The sequence below is a fragment of the Megachile rotundata genome, chromosome 1, assembly GCF_050947335.1.
Source record: "Megachile rotundata isolate GNS110a chromosome 1, iyMegRotu1, whole genome shotgun sequence".
Taxonomy (NCBI): Eukaryota; Metazoa; Arthropoda; class Insecta; order Hymenoptera; family Megachilidae; genus Megachile; species Megachile rotundata.
In genome coordinates this window covers 22129241-22146569 of record NC_134983.1, presented here as the reverse complement: position 1 = coordinate 22146569, position 17329 = coordinate 22129241, and the positions used below count along the sequence as shown (strand labels likewise).

The following is a 17329-nucleotide window of genomic DNA, read 5'->3' as shown; positions in this document are numbered from 1 at the left end:
CATGCTCAGATGCTTCATAAGTTTATGTTTGTTATGAAGAGACTAGTAAAGAACAACATGGCTGATCACTTTCTAATTCTGAAGTGTCAGATGCTTCATAAATTTATATTTGTAGAGAACAGACTAGTAAAGAATGACATAGCTGATTACTTTCTAATTCTGAAGTGTCAGATGCTTCATATGTTTATATCTGTAAAGAAGAGACTAGTAAAGAACGACATAGCTTATCCGTTTCTAATTCTGAAGTGTCAGATGCTTCATATGCTTATATCTGTAAAGAAGAGACTAGTAAAGAACGACATAGCTGATCCCTTTCTAATTTCAAAATGTCAGATGCTTCATAAATTTATATTTGCAAAGAAGAGACTAGTAAAGAACATGGCTGATAATTTTCTAATTCCAAAATACCCAAATGCTTCATAAGTTCACGTCTTAATAATTCCTCAAGTGTTATACTCGGCAGCCATTGCTTCTCGCAACAATCCGTAGATCGAGTGTTCCTCATTTCGAAGTGTTCTGATGCTTCATAAATTTATATTTGTAAAGAAGAGACTAGTAAAGAGTATTGGTTGATAATTTCCTAATTTCGAAATGCCCTGATACTTCATAAGTTCACGTAACACTTCATACTTCATAAGTTTCACGTTAACAGCTCCTCAAGTGTTATACTCGGCAGCTATTGCTTCTCACAGTAATCCGTAGATCGAGTCTTCCTCATTTCGAAGTGTTGAGATGCTTCATAAATTTATATTTGTAGAGAACAGACTAGTAAAGAGCGTTGGTTGATAATTTTCTAATTCCGCAATGCCCAGATGCTTCATAAGTTCACGTCTTAACAGTTTCTCAAGTGTTATACTCCGTGCTATTGCTTCTTGCAACAATCCGTAGATCGAGTTCCATCGGAATTCGTGAATTCGAAGAAGCTCATGGCCCCGAGCAAGCAGAACCAACTAAGTACACGCTACATTCAACGACATTAGTCAACCATCCCAAGACCACGATAACGATGACTAAGCGAGTAAAGCTAGCTAAACGTAGCTCCACTAGTCCATGGAGAACAGACAAACATTAATTTCGTACCGAAGGAGTTAAAGTCTCTCCAGACGGAGCCACGATATTGGAACAGGTTTCCTAATCTGAGGAGAAACACGCGTGCAGTTGGATCCAGTCGAAAAGCATCCGGGTAGAGACGGTGTTGCAAGAAACAGGGAACGGAGAAAGGGGTTAAAAAAAGACGATAGAAAAGGAACGGCGACTAAGATAGATAAGAACTCGTTATGGATTCCGGCAGCGTGCGCGGCAGGACGTGCTCATTGCTCCAAGTGTCCTGCAAGATACGAAATAATGTCGGTGTGCATCCTGAGACGCGAGGATAACTTATCCCGTCCACGCCCCGTACAATTTCTCCCATCTTCCCCTTTCTTTCGAATTTCTTCCTATCTCTGCTTCCGTGACCTCGTCTCGTGCTTTCAATCTCCGATGCTCGCGACAAATCTCTCCCCTTCTTCTTTCTCTATTTCCTTCGATTCTCTACGTATTGAAGTCGCTGAATCTATAAAGCTAACTCTACAATTCATACACCCCCTTTTAGGTCTTTAAGTTTTACGTCTTTAACCCTTCTACTCTATTACTCACTACCGTAAACAGTTACTACTACATTTGGATAACTGGACACTTTGCTAACTTTCGAATTCACTTTCAAGGTTTGGAGTTTTTGAGCTTCTTCCCGAAAATATGAACTCTCAAACCTAGAAATTGCACTGCTTCTTGATTTCAAGGTTCTAGATTCAAGGCTCTAGATTCAAGACTCTAGGTTCAAGGTTCTAGATTCAAGACTCTTGTTCAAGGTTCTAGATTCAAGACACTAGGATCAAGATTCTAGATTCAAGACTCTGGGTTCAAGGTTCTAGATTCAAGACTCTATGTTCAAGGTTCTAGATTCAAGACTCTATATTCAAGGTTCTACGTTCAGTAGGTAATAAAATTCACCTGGTAAGTCAAAGCTGATCAAATTCAATGGCTGGCCAGAAAGTTATATTTCTATCATTACTCCTATCAACGTTCTATTTTATATTTACATGTCCTCATCCTCACGAGAAGTGCTCAATGTAGTCATACAAAATTTAAATTCGCGAATCAAATTGCTAAATTAAATTGCAAATGCAATCGATTTGATACGAGTATACTCATAAAGACTTAGTAATTTCTTGTCAACGTTTCATTTCTTATTTACATGTTGTCTTTCTAGAAGTGCACCAATAGCTAACACAAAATTGAAATCACGACTCAAGTTGCTAGATTAAATTGCAAAGGCAATTTTATACGTATGTTCATCAAATGCTGAATGTAGTCAAAATTTAAATCGTGACTCAAGTTGCTAAATTAAATTGCAAAGGCAATTTTATACGTATGTTCATCAAATGCTGAATGCAGTCAAAATTTAAATCGTGACTCAAGTTGCTAAATTAAATTGCAAAGGCATGCTTATCAAATGCTGAATTTGGTCAAAATTTAAATTCGTGAATGAAATCGGTAAATTAAATTGGAAAGACAATCGATTCGAAACGTACGCTCATCGAGATTTTGTAATCTCTTGATATAACATTTACGTTGACACAAAAGTGTTTCTAACGTTGGCCAAGATTCTGTTATCTGCAGAGACAGACGGAATAGTCTACTTAATTAACAGCTTGTCTCCTGATAACGGAGCACGGCAAGTGTTCTTTGACAGGGCGCTTTGGGTGGACGACTAATTACAGGGCCGAGAAATAATAGACGATTTAATTTATCCATTCCAGTGACTCCGTTTAATTATCTTACGCAATAATGTCTCCTTCTAAGGAGATATTTGAATACGAGAGTGAAGCACGGTTGTGCCATACAGAGGAAAATGTGGTAGAAGATTTCTTCGCGAGACTGAACTTCCGCGAATTCACGTAATTTCGTGCAAAAATTACTTTCTCTCCAATGCTAACAATCTATTAAATTTTCCCATTTTTAAATTCCTTCGATTGAAATTCAAAAACGAATACGATACAAAGAGGCATTATGCGACACAATTTCTGTGTTCGTTGATTTGAGAGATTTTATTTAAAAACAGTACATCCGCGGTTGGAGATAATAAAAGATGTAGTTGAGAGAAAGAATCGTGTCTTTTGTATTTACTCCACTGCCGGGAAAGCAAAACCAATCTTCTTTTTAAATGGAAACGATGTTATCTTTTATAATATGAGTCGATTGTGTCTGCAGATAAAATGGATTTGAATTCACATTTATTTGTTCAATGTTTATATTCAAAGCCGTCTCAACGTTTAAGAAGATGGATTTTATACAGATCCATTCAATTGCATGAAATATATACTAAAATATTTCGCAATAAAGTCTAGACTTGTTCTTATACCAAGATTATGAGGCTACAAATTACAAAAAGAAATAAATGTCTACAGTACACTCTACACGTGTCACAAGATCAATTCTAGGGTTTCAGGACAAATTTAATTTCAAACTGACTGGTGTAAATGACTGATGTAAACAATCGTTCACGCCTGTCGACGATACTCACGAAGCTTTTCGATTCGATCAATCGTATCTTTCTTCAATATTCGGAGTTCTTGTGGGCAAATGTAAAGAGCAGAGACATTTTTTTTAAGCTGATTTAAACCTCTGCGGATTTATGTAGTTTTATTATGATGCCACAAAAGATATTACAGCGTTTTATACATATATTCAATTTACATAGTAATTTAAATATAAAGATTGCAATCTTGAAGAGAAAAGAAAATGAACTTACAAACAATCAAGTTGAGTGTCGCTATGAACACATCAATATCTAACAGTAGTTATGACAATGATCATAACAGTCAAAGCCCCTATAAAATCAATCAATCAATCAATCAATTTAACGGTAATTGGTGTCCTACTCTAGATAACGAATTTATTAGTTTACGTCTTTTTGAGTTATAAGACCATAGACATTTCAAACAAACGAATTTATGAAACGTATATTTTTGAAGCCATTATGGAACCTTTAAGCTTACGCACGATACCATTGAAACGTAGAAAATCATCCCCGTCCGCAACGCGGATACCGATTTCAAAGTAGCAACAGCCAACACGGCGAAACGAGACACGTAACTAGAAACGATATTTGTAACGTGTCCCTTCGGGAAAATCCAGATCCGGCATTTAGCTTCTATCGATTAACGCAACACGCACGGTCACGTAGAGAAGCGAAGCGGAGCGGAGCGTAGCGCGGAGTAATTGCAGGATTCAGATGCAATCTGGCCGATACGCACGATTTACCCCCAATATTTCATCCCATCGGCTTTTCTCGCGGTCAGCTCCGATCGGTGAACAATTTTTCAAGACAAACGAGCCTCGATTACATCGACAATACGGCAAACATATTTCCGCACAAAAGAACCAGCCCCGTTACAGTATTTTTCCTACGTTCTGAAAATTATTTACAAAGTCCTAGCAATTTCTGTGACTGCTATCGATTTTTGGTTATACAAATATTAGTTTACGTTTTATACTTCTACTTCGTTTTCAATTTGATACATCGGTTCGAAAGCTTTATCCGAACAAAAAGTATTGGAAACTTTTGCAACCCATCCGTTTAGAGACCATAGCAGCAACCGACGGAACTCTTGCTAATAAAAAAAAGTACTCACGATTAATCGCACCGTGGCATTTGCAAGAAGTTGAAAATCGCGAGCGTACTTTACGCGGCGCGGACCGCTAATAACAAACCTCGCGGGGTGATTACACGGCGTGATTTCGCGCAGATTGGACGAGTGATTAATTCTTGCGGACAATCCGCGCTACCCATCGTTCCCCCGCCTCCCCTCTCTGATACAACCACCCTCGTCGACCAGAACCCTCCGGTTTCGTTCCGTTTTCCTCTGTTCGCCGCCCTCCCTCTGTGGATTTGTCGCCGGTACCGAACCCCGGCAAGGATATTTTAATTCCGAAACGGCGCGGTGTCGGCGGTTTCAAACGGTTATTAATTCGTGTGTCGAGAGTCCGTTCAATGAAAACGAGGACGGAAATATACAAGGTGTCATTTAGCTGCAAAATTTTCTCGCGCAATCATTCAAATTAATACTTTTGCTAGATAAACATTTATACACGACACATACTGTTTTGCTGTGTAAGTTCAGTGAACAACATAACCTGTCTTTTGCGAACTTGGTTTTAACCCCTTGCTTTATAATATCGTGTGACGTAACTGTTGAAATGCAACGAATGTGAGTCATATTTTCAGCATGATTGAAGTTCATGTTTAATTTCAATTCCTACCCCTGCATCAATGATTATCATATAGAAAATGTTCCTCACTTTTTAACATTCTTTGATTGTGGAGCTTGGTTATCAAATTCTCAAATGGTGAACAACATAACATGTCTTTTGCGAACTTGGTTTTAACCCCTTGCCTTACAATATCGTGTGACGTAACTGTTGAATCTGGCTCACATTTTCAGCATGATTCAAGTTCGTGTTTAATTTCAATTCCTACCCCTGCACCAATGATTATCATATAGAAAATGTTCCTCACTTTTTAACATTCTTTTATTGTAGAGCTTGGTTATCAAATTCTTAAATGGTGAACAACATAATCTGTCTTTTGCGAACTTGGTTTTAACCCCTTGCCTTACAATATCGTGTGACGTAACTGTTGAATCTGGCTCACATTTTCAGCATGATTCAAGTTCGTGTTTAATTTCAATTCCTACCCCTGCACCAATGATTATCATATAGAAAATGTTCCTCACTTTTTAACATTCTTTGATTGTGGAGCTTGGTTATCAAATTCTTAAATGGTGAACAACATAACCTGTCTTTTGCGAATTTGGTTTTAACCCCTTGCTTTATAATATCGTGTGACGTAACTGTTAAAATGCAACGAATGTGAGTCACATTTTCAGCATGATTCAAGTTCATGTTTAATTTCAATTCCTACCCCTGCACCAATGATTATCATATAGAAAATGTCCCTAACTTTTGAACATTCTTTGACTGTCTTTAATATTGCAATAATAAATAAGTCGCCCTGTGAAAAACATTTTTAAAGTTAAAGGGTTTTGGCTAGCTAGTAAATGGCTAGGAAAAATGAAGAAGAGGGAAAGAACATTTCGTTCAGGACCTGCTAGTGCACTCGTCCTAGCAGACCCTCATCTTAAACACAGTGATGTATGTAAGGGACAGGAACTATTTGTATGAACAGAAAAGCTCGTTGAGTACTATTAAGAAAGTCAAGTCTCTTATGCACCTAGTGTCGATGATCACAGAAGTGAAACTGCCTCAAAGTTAAAGTAGAATACATCAATAAAGTAGAATGCCTCAAAGTTAAAGTAGACTACATCCCCAAAATAATCCATCGAGTGATTACCATCCACTTCCTTCCAAAAGTCTAATCTCAAAGCCCATCTAATCTTTAATTTCCTGAAAACGTACGAAACAATTTCGCTGCACATTTGTTTGCAGGAGCATCTCCATTCGTGCAGCGTCAGTTATATGACACCCTGTATACGATGCTCGTAAAAACAACCCCATTGTTATCGCCGTCCCGTAGACTCGTTTCGCAGTGGGCGGCAGTGAAATCGACGGGGTGGCATAGGGAAAGAAACGAGGAAGCAGATATGTCGGGGTGCACGTGTGTGCTGGCGCCTACCCTTCTGTTATCGTGGAAAACGCGCGATCTCGACGTTTCAGATGTTTCTATGGAAGCGGACGGATTGATTTTTGGACTGGCCGTATTTTTTTTTTTTTTTTGACGGCGTGGCCGCTGCGTTTCTCTGGCCGAATGGCAGGGAAACACGGAAACGATTTTATGGCGTATGAGATGGACAGGCTCTGGTTGGCTGATGGTGCTTTTAGTCGGTCAGAAACGATTGGCAAGGAAAGATTGCCGGATGTCTGTGTTTCTGGTGATGAATGTTCCGACTGACTCGATTTTTTTGGGGACAACAGTCGAACACGGCCGCGAACGAAGCTTTAACGAATTAGCTACTGACTTCTTCGGGAGGAAGAATCCAACGGGAATCGTTTCACGAATTTACTGAATTTGTAATAAACTGTCCCACGCGTGGGCTGAACTGAAATTAAAGATTTAACCACCCTGTGAAATATTGTAACAAATTTCCCTTGCATAATTATTACGGTTAACGAGTATGTACATTTTACATTCAAGGTCATTCGAAGGTTACAAAAGTCGATACAACCCTTACCGAGTCATAAGTGCGGCTTTCTAACAGTCGCACACGTGTCATTCGACTCTCGTTTATTATTCGTTTTGCCTCGAGATGCACGTTTATCCCCGGTACGGATCAGCATATTTACCAACGACAATCTAATTGACCATACCCTTTCCCTCGTCATAAATATCCAAGGGTTGTTCCCTCTCCGCCCAGTTTTCCCCGAAAAAAGAAGCTCACTGAACTTGTCCCGTACGGTCATGGGACAAGGCTAGCGTACACGTCCGCTTATTTAAATACCAAATAGACCATTCCCCGCGTGCCTCGTGGTCTGTGATTTTCGTGACTGCGTGTTGCAACGAAAGCGAGGGGTCGCTGCTGAATGTGTCCTGGAAAGGGTGCGGAACCAAAGGAGCCAGGGGTGGTTAGATGGTGCGCTCTCAAACGAACCATAAAATCGGAGATGAGTCTGTCCTCGCGAAACTGGCCCCAGAGAGAAAAAGGGTTGCCAAATGGTTGCCATGGGTTTGCATTAATCAATCCCAAAAAAAAATTTACTCGCAATTTTAATTTTTGGGGCTTTCAAACTTTTAACAGATTTGAATGTTGCAAAGTTTCGTTCAAAAAATAGGTGGATTGTTTGGGTCCTCTATTTATTGGTTTTAACAGACTTTTATTTTTTATTTCATTATGTAATTATTTTACATATTTCACATATGTATATACACTGACATATTTTTAAGTAGTCATAGAATTAAATTATAATATTAGGAAATTAAATTATAACGATACCAAGAGGACTTGATATATTTGTATATAACATTAGGAAAATAAATTATAACGATAGCAAGTGAACTTGATATATGTACATAACATTAAGAAAATAAATTACAACGATACTAAGTGAACTTGATATATGTACATAACATTAGGAAAATAAATTATAACCATAGCAAGTGAACTTGATATATGTACATAACATTAAGAAAATAAATTATAACGATAACAAGTGAACTTGATATATGTACATAACATTAGGAAAATAAATTATAACGATAGCAAGTGGACTTGATATATTTGTACATAACATTAAGAAAATAAATTATAACGATAGCAAGTGAACTTGATATATGTACATAACATTAGGAAGATAAATTATAACGATACCAAGTGGATTTGATATATGTACATAACATTAGGAAAATAAATTATAATGACACCAAGTGAACTTGATATATGTACATAACACTAGGAAAATAAATTATAATGACACCAAGTGAACTTGATTTATGTACATAACATTAGAAAAATAAATTATGACGATAGCAAGTGAACTTGATATATGTACATGACATCAGTAAATTAAATTATAATGCTTGCAAGTTATTAAAAAAAAAATATACTGATCGAATTGAGTAACCTCCTCCTTTTTCGAAGTCGGTTAAAAAATTGTACATGTCTCCAGGGAAAAATAAGTGAGAGTATATTAAAAGTGATAACGAGTACAAAGGATCAGGATACAAATTGTCGTTGTCTAAGAAGAAAAAGTATCGTAAAATTTCCTCGGAGGCTTATGAAACTCGATGTTACCTACGTGGAATTCTCGTTCGTAGTGAACTCTTGCTACCAAAACTAGGGCGCAGATTCTGCACGACTAAAGAACGCAGCTTTGTTTTTCGCTTTTACTTCGAAACGAGTTCCTGTTTCCGCTATTATTACCAACAGAGCGAGGAAGTACCAAGGCTATAGCTAGATGAAACGACTCCCAAGGAGTTTGGCCGCGTTGCTCGTTAAAAACCAACCGATGAACAGATTACTAGGGTTCATGAAGTCCGACCAATCGATTCCTCGAGAGTCTTGAAAAGAAAATTCTTCGATTTCGAGGCAAAACTGAATTCGATCAATATTGCTCTACAGTGGACCAAACATTATTATTAAACGATCTTGTACAAATTGATGATTTCTTGGGTTTGTTATTTTGTTCGAGTATCGGTTTATCGGAAGTGGATGCGGTACTCGATAATAGGGAATTATGGGAGTTCACAATGTATAGAGCCATTAGTTTCTCGCCTCAGTCTTTCCTTATGTTAGACAACAAGTTAAATTTTCACATATTAAACTACGACATGCTCATAAATCTGTAGATTTAACTATTTAATATTCCTCGATTTATCCTAAATGATAAAGCTCGTAAGAATCTATTTCTTGCCATTAAGCAGCTAAAAATATTCGGAAATAAATTCTGACAACGTCAATGAGGTCGTCAAACTACCAATTAAAGTTCGAAACGCAGGCTGAAGCTTCCGTTTGAGTCCCTCGGAATATTTCCCGTATATTTAGAGACGCCATCATTTAAAATGACGCCGTCCGTCATGTCTGACGGAAAGAAGAACCCTCTTTTCACGGTGGATACGACCGATGAAGTCGCGACGTATTTATTTTTAGTTAGACGAAGGAAACAACGAAGCAAGGACGGAACTTTGCCTTATTGTTGGATTCCATCAAGTTTGTTCGCAACTACGCACCGTGATATATAAAGTTTCCTTGCACGGCACCGGTCTGACGGTGTACTTTAGCTGCGCTTAGCAAGAGAAGACAATATTGACTTGGTCGTGTTTCCCTGGAGAAGCTGGCAACTTTATTTTCAAGGGCTTCCGTTGATCGGGGAAATCGCTGAATTAAACACCTATGCAATCCCTTGCTTCTGTTCTTCCGCGTATTACGTACATATTTCTCTTCGACACGTTTTCTCGCGGCTTTCGTTAGTACGTGAAATTTCACGTTCACTATTCATTATTAATTTTATTATTATTTATTGCTAGGTTAGCTCTGGCGGTTTTCATTATCGCTTACTACATGAAATTTCACGTTTACTGTTCGTTATTAATTTTATTATTATTTATGGTTAGGTTGGGTTAGGTTAGGTGGCTTTCATTATCGTTTACTACACGACATTTCACGTTTACTATTCATTATTAATTTTATTATTATTTATGGTTAGGTTGGGTTAAGTTAGGTGGCTTTCATTATCGTTTACTACACGAAATTTCACGTTTAGTATTTATTATTAATTTTATTATTTATGGTTAGGTTGGGTTAAGTTAGGTGGCTTTCATTATCGTTTAATACACGAAATTTCACGTTTACTATTCATTATTCATTTTATTATTATTTATGGTTGGGATAAGTTAGGTTAGGTGGCTTTCATTATCGTTTACTACACGAAATTTCACGTTTAGTATTTATTATTAATTTTATTATTTATGGTTAGGTTGGGTTAAGTTAGGTGGCTCTCATTATCATTTACAACACGAAATTTCACGTTTAGTATTTATTATTAATTTTATTATTTATGGTTAGGTTAAGTTGGGTTAGATGGCTTTCATTATCATTTACTACATGAAATTTCACGTTTACTATTCATTATTAATTTTATTATTATTTATGGTTAGGTTAGGTTAGCTCAGGCGGTTTTCATTATCATTTATTACACGAAATTTCACGTTTACTATTCATTATTAATTTTATTATTATTTATGGTTAGGGTAAGTTAGCTCAGGCGGTTTTCATTATCATTTACTACACGAAATTTCACGTTTACTATTCATTATTAATTTTATTATTATTTATGGTTAGATTAGATTAAGTTAGATGGCTTTCATTATCATTTACTACACGAAATTTCAGGTTTACTATTCATTATCAATTTTATTATTATTTATGGTTAGATTAGATTAAGTTAGATGGCTTTCATTATCATTTACTACATGAAATTTCATGTTTACTATTCATTATCAATTTTATTATTATTTATGGTTAGATTAGGTTAATTTAGGTGGCGTTCATTATCATTTACTACATGAAATTTCACGTTTACTATTCATTATCAATTTTGTTATTATTTATGGTTAGATTAGGTTAAGTTAGATGGCTTTCATTATCATTTACTACATGAAATTTCACGTTTACTATTCATTATCAATTTTATTATTATATATGGTACCATGTAACATACGTACTGCTATTGTATACGAGTAGTATATTACAAATAAAGACTAATAATTATTCATTGCATGTTACAACACATAGCTCGTTTAAAAATCATCAAATTCCTTTATTGTAATACTCAGGAAGATTTTATATATTTCTTATATATGTACAGATGTTATAACATGCATCAGAAACAGTACACGTGAAGTACAAGAGGTTAGGTGCAACGTAGGATTTCATCCAACCAAATGTTTAAAAAAATCGTAATGCAAGGAACTCTATCGTGATTCTCTTAGGCAATAAATTTGTCGAACCATTTAATAACCGCAAGCCTATACAGTAAAGACGTGCCATTTTTATTCCGCGTTTCCTCGCAAAATGGAGGCTATTCACGGTTTTCTGTGGCGCATATCATTAAAAAGCAACGAACGGACAACAATGGAGACGCATTTTATGTAACGAGTTCATGAAGTATTTTGTTAATTAACATGCACAGTACGATATTGTGCACTAAATAACAACATCGCCGCGGTGAAACACAAATGAAGTTTCGCCCGGGAATTATGACGCTTTGCAGTCTATACTTAAAAATCTTCATCTTCGCTAATTTTCTTCCGCTCTTAATACAAGTACTTACATTAAATTTTCATGGATAAATGAAGGGAAGTTTGCGAGGAAGAAACCGTTCATTTAACTCGTTAATTATTTACTGTAGGATCTTTGCAATGTGAATTAATTATTCCTTCAGCATCGAAAAGCAGAAATTTGATGAATAATACCTAACTCGTTTTTAGTTATCCTCCGTTTGATGGAGACCGCAGACGACCGATATATCTTGTCAACGTTTCAGGGTATTGATCGACACTGCCAGGATATTGAGAATTTTTTATCGACAACCTACGTTTATCGACCGAGTGTGAAATATTGACGATGTAAGTTCGAAACTGAGAAGCTGGCAATTGCTGCTGATCGTAACACCGCAATTCTATGTTCTTAAACGGGCACATAAAATCGATTCGCGTGAATTTCTCCTAACAGGTTAAATAAACTGGTGTTGACTCGAAAGGGTGTCAAAGATGCGAACGTGTAATTCAGAGGTTAAATTGCCATCTTCTCAGCTTTCAAATCGATTACTTCAACTTTCTATGACCTTATTATCCCAGTAAAATAAAAATCATCCGAGCCTTTGAACTTGAAGTGTTCATGCAAATGGTTAAGTTTCTTTAACCCCTTAACCTACAATTTTATAGGCAATCACTCAGAGCTAATTATTGCTACAAAGACAACTAAAGAAAGTTGAGATGTTAAGCAAATTTTGCCTTGAGTGATCATTGATTACACAGATTAAAATTATTTAACCCAAAATTTAATTGCAATGGAAATACAAGTCCAGTTCGTGACATTCCAACTGTAGTGTGCGTCACGAGTGACACGACATTGTAGGGCAATGGGTTAATATCGATGGTCACGCATTTTGTGAAAACTTTTACTACATTTAGAAAAGCAATTTCGTTCCGCAAAACTGACGCAATGTTTTCATCTGGCAGAAAGTTCGAAAACGATCTGACGGATCTAAGAAGCAAATTAAACGTTCGATCGAAACAGCAATATCGTAGATTAACGTTTGTCGAAAAGGCGATTGCGTCACTCGGATTGCTCACTCGAGGCAAAATCGAAAAATCGATATCCAGCCAGGGCGTTAATAAAAGATTGAACGTCGAACGTTAGACGGAAAAAATATAGGGTAGAGAATCTGTAATTTCGTTCTTGGTGGGATTCTCGAGTTCTCCGACGTCTCATTAGATTTTATCGCAGAGCTAGCTTCCATAGACTTCATTCTTAGCCACGGTCTACTCACTGAAAGTTACATACTTTTCGAAAAGTCTCACCAGATTCTATTGCTTCCGAGAACGCGACAAAGTCCTCTCGTAACATTAGTATAAAATGCGCCAATTGTCCTCGATTATGGGGCAATTTAAATTCTACGAGATAAAAATCACTCTTGGAATATCGTTTAATCCGCATGCTAATCGCGAGATATCATTGTGGCGTTAAAGGTTTATAATTAAACTCGCGTCGTTATGCAGTCCTCTCAGAATACGTATCATCGATTTATAATCATACTAGAATACTAAAAACTCTTAATTTAACTCGTATTTTGTTCGTGTCGTAAGCTTTGAAAATTAAGAAATGCAATCATTTCGAGTATTCAAATATAGAAATAAGCTATCAGCGTTAGTTCCGGTGAATGTACGTTGTTTACCGCTGTTCCACATTCGCAAGTAATCCACGAAGCAGTATCCGCTAGCAAATTACCAAAACTTCGACTTCATCTTCGCGCATCCGAGTGGGAGCACAAAGAGAAGGTTAATTCGCTCGCGATCGAAACGGAGCAAAACGGATCGTGAAGGAATAACATTTACTCGAGGAGGAGGGAAGGTGCGGGGCGCGTCTTTTGAAAGGCGATAAGACACGGAGAGCACGTAGAATACGCCCGTATAGATACATGATCGTTCTCCTTTGTCAAATGTTCGTCGTTGCACGGCTGGCCGGCGTATCGTTCGCATTAGCCTCTTTACGATCGATTAATTGCTTGGTCGCGGAACAAAACATCTCGCCGTGTGAACGATCCTACAAAGTCGCCGGCGGCGCTCTGTCACGGCCTTTGTCGACTCGCTTAGACGGCAGAATGCGCGATAAAAATACCTTCATAAAAAACCGCGACAACCGATTAGCGAGATACCACCTCTACAGAGCCGGCCGCTTTCCACTTCAATTTTCCCCGTTCGCGAACTAACCGAACCGATGCTCCGATCAAACCGAATTACACGGCTGAACGTTCAAACGTTTTGTCCATACACCTCGAACGAACGGGAAAACGAGAAATAAAAAATATTTGGTTCAAGATGTCAACGAACGGACGAGACGGAAATTGTACCGCTGGAAACAGGGGTATACGGTCATTTTCGAATTCAAGTGTTCCCTTTGAAGTTGAAAATGGTCAAATTCTTTTATTTCTTTCGAACTTCAAATTAGAAAGATTTTTAAAATAATACTATTCAAGAAAAATATGACTTTAAACATATACATATATTCTTGAAGAAGTTAAACCCATCACTACATTTCTTTGAAGATCGATTTTGATTAATCTATGCACGTGAGTCGATGCAGTACTTCGAGCACAGTAGGTCACTATTTGCCTTTTAAAATCTAACAAAAATTTTGAAACTACTGATAAAAAATCATGTTTTACTCATGAATGCTTATCGTTCGTAATCGATGATGAAGTTTTGACCTGAAGTCCGATCAAGATGGTATCCGGTCAAGTCAAGTAGGGTAAGAAATTAATTACAACTATTTTTTTCTTGTAAATTATACTTGCTTTTGTCTTTTTACTTGCTTCTGAGAGACTGACAATATCAAATCGATAAATAAAACCACGTGTACATATCTGAATAATTATGATTAAAATGCCTTAATAAGAAGAACGAAATGAAACTTTATTTGTTTTCTATGAAAGTATTTGATACTAAATAAAATGTCTACGGTATAGAAATTTGCGCACAACCTTACAAGATTTCTCATTTGATACGAATGGTTTGACATTCGCCTAAAACACAGTTTTCGAATAGTATGTTTGAAAGTCGTTCTCTCATCCAGCGGTACAATTATGGAAGTTCTCATTCGACCTAACGAACCCATCCCGGTTCACGGCCTAATGAAAACGTACAGTCGTTGAATTAGCAGGGTGGACCGTTTTGGGCGATCGCCAAGCCGGTAATTTACAAGCAGCGAATAAGTCCCGAGTCCGGATTAGCGGAGGAACGTCGCGACAGGATTAACGAATCGTGTTTACGAAAGCAAGAAAATGGCTGAATATGTTTACTCACTTTTCGACGATCCGTGCAAACGTTCTTGTGTACAGGTACCACTTGGCCAGTCGGTCGAACGGACGAGCGAAAAGAACACCATGAAAGAAACGTTGACCGTCACGTGTCACACCAGAAGGATTACGCACTGGCCAGAAATCCATCCAAAGGAACAGAACAAAAACACTGACAACGTTCCCTTTTTCGAGGGGTTTTCGATCCACGCGCACTGCCAACACCGAACCACCTTTTCACGTCTTTTATCCTCGCGTGGTCGAAACGCGACGGGGATGCGGCGTTTTGGCGGGTTTCATCGATCCAGCCCCCGGAGCGGTTTCGATTCTCGATTCGGATCGAGGCCGAACGGCGGAGGAAACGTCGACGAGCGATTAAGCTCGTCCAGGAGGGAAAAAATCGACGGGGCGAGTGGTCGTACACTCGTGGCGGCGAAGAAGAGGTCGAGAGAGAGGAACGACCGACGCGGCGACGGTCGCGTGGTATCGATTCGTGGCCGTGGAAAGCCGGCAAGGCAGTCGAGATAGAGAGAGAGAAAGAGCGAGAGAGAGAGAGCTTTTTCTTCGCGTTTCCCTCCCTCTTTGTCCCGTGTTCTCTGTTCTCTGTCCTCTCTCTCTCTCCCCTGCCCTCTCACCCTCGTGCAACGCGGTCACCGTACGTGCCACACTTTCGGACTCGATCACTCTGCGTGCGTGTATGCCTTCTCTTTCGGATGATACGAGTGTGCGTCGACTGTTAACGATCGTCGGAATTATTTACAATAAGCGTGTTTGTTGTAAGACGACGCAACGTGCGGTACCGGTGTCGCGCATACGAGCCACGGAAGAGAGATGCGTCTCCCTCGAACGTCCGGGTCGGACTGAGCGCGGCGGGGAGATCCAGAGACCCACGGAGTCGTTCGAGGTACCGACTACCCCCACCCGGAGGAGCCACGCTTCAGCTTTCCCAACCCTCGGCGCAAGCCTTCTCCTCCCTTATACAGGGTGTACCATAATACCAGCGGCTCCGGATATATGACCGCGACTGTCCCTCGCTTCTTACCACTGCTCACACAATACACCCCGTTACCGATACAATTATATCACCTTTTTACATTTTTTATTTTATCAATGCAACGTTTAATGAATTTATTTCGATTTGTACGATGGAAGTACAGTTGAGAGTAAATGGTTTCACTAGAGAAAATGTGACAACATAGGGAGACGATTATTAGAGATATGGGTTAAGAATTTTGGAAAATTAGGATTTGAAAATGTATTTAGAAACATTCGATATTTAGAAACATTGGATTTAGAAATTCAAACCTGGGAATCTAGAAATATAGGTATATAAGGATCTTGAAGTATGTCTAGAAATTTGAACACGTGAGAAACTGTACATTTACATATTTCGCAGTTTTGGAATTTCGAAATCTACAAACAAAAGCACCTAGGAATTTGCAGGTATAGAAATTTAGAAAATTTGAAAATATAGCAATACGAAAATTTTCGTACTAATTTCTGTATTTTCGTATTAGCTGAACGAGTAATATTTAATTGAAAAAGTGGAGCAAAATATTTAACAGAATTAACAATATATTCACAAAGATTATACTACATTGATTTCAATGACCTTGAAATATATCAAGGACTTTCCTCATACTACCACCCCTTTACCTTAGTTCCTGAATTACACTCATGAAACTTCAGGTAAATTTATGTTACGAGCACATGTGCTTGAAACGTGATATCAGATTAATCGCTGATGACATCGAATTTGATAACCAGTTATGCTTTCTACTATTTGTATACATACATATGTAGCCATATGCTACATGGCCATATAACATATCATGCCTTACTATTTGTATACAATGACCATATAAATATTATGACTCACCCTGTACACCTGTACGTGGTTAGCGATGGCCATTCGATATTCTCTCTGTCACAAGTTCTTGAGCAATTTCCCAGTACGAACGGTCGAATCGCTCCGAGCGTTCGGCAAGTTTTAAAGTCCCTCGAAGAGGCTTGTCGATCCCCGTGTCTCGAACGTTCAGAAATCTTTGAGAAGTTTGTTCGAGAATCTTTCTGAGAGGGAAGATCTGTAGGAAAATTATTTACCTCGACAGCTTAAATATGTAGATCTTAATCATTTTTTAATATGTTTAATATTTCACAACTTGGATCTTTTTGTAGTTTGTTCAAGCTGATCTTTCGAACCCATCGCTAGTTATGCGATATTTCTCTCTATTACTGTTTTCTCTGTCTTGCGCTTCTC

At 38.0% G+C, this 17329-nt stretch overlaps 1 protein-coding gene and 1 long non-coding RNA gene across 4 annotated transcripts in view; one reads left to right on the top strand and one right to left on the bottom strand.

Annotated features, from left to right (window-relative positions):
- LOC100877240 (uncharacterized) overlaps window positions 1-15953 on the bottom strand; it is a 340218-nt gene extending 324265 nt beyond the window's left edge. For all 3 annotated transcript variants that reach the window (XM_012298927.2, XM_012298930.2, XM_012298933.2), the window contains exon 1: window positions 15077-15953. The gene's annotated coding sequence lies outside the window, so the exon portion shown is untranslated. The remainder of the gene's footprint in view (window positions 1-15076) is intronic.
- Window positions 1-17329, top strand: part of LOC143264984 (uncharacterized) — a 436316-nt gene that overhangs the window by 356606 nt on the left and 62381 nt on the right. The gene's annotated exons all lie outside the window — the stretch shown is intronic.